At 43.7% G+C, this 4,325-nt stretch overlaps 1 pseudogene; it reads left to right on the top strand.

Moving 5' to 3' along the window:
- Positions 1 to 649: 649 nt before the first annotated feature.
- Positions 650 to 762, top strand: LOC114006257 (uncharacterized; annotated as a pseudogene).
- The last annotated feature ends 3,563 nt before the right edge of the window (positions 763 to 4,325 follow it).

Genomic DNA, 4,325 nt, shown 5'->3' with positions numbered 1-4,325 from the left:
TTAATAATGACTAAAACATGAATGCATTAAACTCTTAAAATGGATAAAGGATAAAAGGCAAGCACGTGCTGTCTATAAAGGATTGCCTCATATTCGATGACACACATGGGCTGAATGTGAAGGGATAGAAAGCTATCCCATGAAAATGGTAACCAAAGGAAGTAGAGAGAGTCATACTTACATCAGGGGAAAAAGAAAAAATGGACCTTAAGTGAAAAGCTATCACGAAGACAAAGACATATTTTATGATAAAAAAGATCAATTCTTTAAAAAGGTATATTAATTGTATGTATATGTGCATCCCACATCAGAAGACCTAAACTATAAAGCCAACATTAATAGATCTGAAGGGGGACCAGCAGATGGCATAGTGGTCAGTGGACTCCCATGTAGCCAACCGATTCAAGTCCTGAACCCAATGGCGTAAGACTCAGGCTGGGTGCATGTGGATATGTGCCCAAAATCCTGAGAGAAGAAAGGAGGAGAGGGGATTGTGGCATGGCCACCTCTTCTGGGGAGCAGGGAAATGTTTCTCGCTTTCTGTCTCTCTGGTGAGCGCACACCCTATAGCAAAAATCTCTCTATAAAAAAAAAAAAAAAAAGGAGAAGAACTAGGCAGCAACACAATACTAATAGATGTCAATATCCTGTTTTCAATAATCAATAAAGCAGTACATATACTAAAATTGGAATAATACAGAGAAGATTAGCATGGTCCTTGCACAGGGTAACACACACATTTGTGAAGCCCATAGTTTTTTATAAATAAATAAATAAAATCAATAAAACATCCAGCATAAAAGTTTATTTAAAAATAGAATTTAAGTGGGACTAGCAGATTGCATAATGATTACATAGCTGGATTCCCACATAGTCATCCATGGTTCAAATCCCAGACCCCGTGACTTAAAATTCATACTGGGCACATATGCATATATGCCCAAAATCCCAAGAGAAAAATGAGGAGAAGGGATTGCAGTGTGGCCATCCCCTGGGGGTGATTTCTCACTTTCTATCTCTCTATCTCTCTCTGGTGAGCACACACACCCTATAGCAAAAATCCCTCTCTAAAAAAAGAAAAATAGAACTTAAGTAACATTATACACCAAATAGAAGTAACAGAGAAATACAAAACACTCCCTCCAGGAGCAGTCTGCTCCCCTGAACAAGAAACGTTCTGCAGGAGATCTTAGGTCACAAAATAATAAGTCATGACTAAATTCGTAATGGGAGCCCTAACTTTCTAGAGACCCTCTTTAGTTACTCTTACGTATAGGTAAGAAATCACAGTGGGTGCTCCTGACGCTGAGCTGAGACTCTAAATGCAAAACAGACTGTTGAATTCTAAGGTGGCACAGTCAATGACAGCATTTAATGAACCAAGGCAAGATGGGCATGGCTCCTACAACAGGCAGGGACGTCTAGGCCGCAATCAGAATTGTCCGATGCATGGATCTATCAGGTTAGCAAGATGGTCCTGGTGCTCCTTTAAGTGAAATAGGAAGACTACTAAAATCTAGTTGACCCATATAAACAGAAAATTTCTAGGTCACGTGAACTGGAAGTCTAACCTGAATCATGAAAACAAAGTCACAGTTCATTGGTCGATTCCACGCTTGAGTTGCTTTAAGACTCACAACCTCTTGAGAAAAGGTCCTGTCACACTGCCAAAATTTGTACTGGTAGTTTTCTCTCAGACTTCCCCTTTGGGGAAAGAAAATAATCAGATCTTTGAAGGATTGCTGGACATGGCCTCTGGGCTGATACAAATTTGAGTAGAATGAAAGTGTCCATGTGGCCCTGCCATCAGAACAGGAGTCATGGGGTCAGGTGATCAATGGAGATATAATTGAGGACCATCTCACCATGGGCTCAGGTCTCTCCAAACACATCCTGCCATTATCCCCCGGTTTTGGAATACCTAACAGCAAAAATCCCCACATTCGTTACTTGACCTGTTGAAGAAGGGTTACATTAGTAGGAAACGAGGAATAAAGTCACCAGAAATTACTCCACCAAGGAAAATAAAAGTAATGCCACATTCCTGGGGGGCTTTCAGAAATCAGAGCTCCACGAAGGACTTGAAGATGTGGGCATGGTGATTCCCAGTACGTCCTCACTCATCTCTCTTCAGTGGCCAGGCCAGAGATGAGATGGGGATTGCATATATTATTATAAATTTCACCAGGTGACGCTAACTGTTACTGCTGTACCTGGTGTGGTTTCATCGCTAGGTGCCTCTCATGCGGCTATAGTTTTGGCCGTTTCTTTCTTGACACTGCTAATAAATACCACCAGTAGCAGTTTTCTTTCAATTAGCAAGATCAGAAATACACCTTCACTGTCCTACTTCAGGGGTCTATCAGCTCTCTGGCCCTAAGTCATAACTCAGTGATTGCCTTTTGTACTAGTCAGAGTTCTCCAGAGTCACAGAACCAATGGGATAAATAAATGTGTTTAAAAAGAAATTCATCATAGGAATTATCTTACACAAAGACAAGAAATCCCACAGTAGGCTGTCTGCAAGCTAGAGAAACAGCAGAAAGACTCTGAAGCAGGAAAGTTGCAATTCCAGTCTGAGACCTGAAGGGGATTCTCAGGCATCTGCATGTGTGGGTGACCTAAAGTACTCACAGGTATCAGTCCAGAGTCCAAAGGTTGCAGAACTTGAAGCCTGTCCTGATGGAGGGGTACAGTGGATAGAAATCTGCAGGTTGAGTTGGGGAGGGGTGTTGGGGAGTGGAGTGGGCTGACAATCACTTGGAGATCTTGCTACCATCTATTTTATCTGTAGTTTTTATGTATTTCTTCCCTGAGTGAGAGACAGAGAGATACAAAGACTCACCTCTCCCAACAGGGTTTTCCTACCACATTCCACCCAGTCTCAGCCAGCCCAGATCATGAGCATTTGTGTACACACCCAATGTACTCAGGAGGCCCTGGGATTCAAACTGAGGACCTTTTCTATGTAGGTCCAGTTATGTGACTGCTGCACCACCTCCAGGCCCCTACAGTACATATTCTGAGCCATCAGGTCTTGGGTGGGGCCTGAAACCCTGCACTGTCCCTGGTGGTGCTCATACTGAAAGCAGAAGTGGAAAAGCCAGGATCTTTACATAATTACTGGATAGGAGGTAAAGTGGGAGTGAAAGGGCTGGGACATTTCTGGCAGAAGGCACAGCACAAGCAAAGATCCTCGTCACACACAGCCTGGTCTGGCAGGGAGCTGACGAGTTTGCCTCGCCAGCAGTTCTGGCTGCCATGACTCAGGCAGGGCAGGCAGAACCATGAGGCAGAACCAGGGTATCACTCTGCAGGCTTACTGTTCCCAATTATCCTCTCAAACACTCATAACCCCACAGACTAATCATGTCCCCAGAACACTGGGGCAGAGGAGTCTGACGAACCAGACTTGAGGCCCGCCTTGGAGAAGCCAGCCACGTGTGACCCTCTTTACCTGCAGCATCTCCTCTCTCAGTAAGGAGCCCCACATCTGCTCAGTTGGTCTGCTGACATCTGGGAACCCCTCCTGACACAGACCTGGTTCAATCCTTCACACCCACTCCCTCCCTGTGCTCACAGACTCTGCCCTCAGACGTCGGTGTTCTCTTCTACCTCTTCATCTGCACTGCCACCCCAGTGCTGACCACCATGGTCTTCTCTGGAGCACCGTCCCTCCTACTGGGCTCCCGCTTCACTCCAGCCCTGTGCTCCCAGCTCCATGCAGCAGGCAGACCAGACTCTCTAACCACAGACCTGAGCATGAAGCCGGTCTCTGACATGTGTGTAATGAGTGTGCAGCCCCTGAGTTGTAAACTGAAATACCGAACATGCAACTCAGTGTGTCCTGGACAGGTCAATGGTCCTTAATTTATGCCTGGCATATTAGCAGCTCCTTTTTTCACTCTTACAATTTCTCCAGTTAGGGCAACAAATTACATGGTCACTAAATAATGGTTCACTAGAGTTCAAACTTTTCAAATTGTGACTTTTTTGAACTATATAAACTCATGAACAAGATTAATGAGAGGAGCTAAATGTATACTGAAAATAAAGTCACAGAGAGTCAAAGAAACTATACCATGTTGCCAATTTAACCATTGTGAGGTGGTCATATTTTTCAGTAAAATAGCTCTATTATACATACTTCAAGGCCAGATACAAGCAATTGCAGTAATACAAAGATACTAATAAAATCTGAATGCTATATGAAATATAATGTTTAGCATGCTTGGGTTAAACTAAGATCAGTTAGATTTAATGGGAGTGACGGGAGACTATTTTTAATTATACCAGAGGGTATGTGTACTCGCCAGAGACAGGGA

The sequence above is a fragment of the Tupaia chinensis genome, unplaced genomic scaffold (genome assembly GCF_000334495.1).
Source record: "Tupaia chinensis unplaced genomic scaffold, TupChi_1.0 Scaffold146604_1, whole genome shotgun sequence".
NCBI lineage: Eukaryota > Metazoa > Chordata > Mammalia > Scandentia > Tupaiidae > Tupaia > Tupaia belangeri.
The sequence above is the reverse complement of the archived record's forward strand: the minus strand, read 5'-3'. Positions and strand labels throughout refer to the sequence as shown.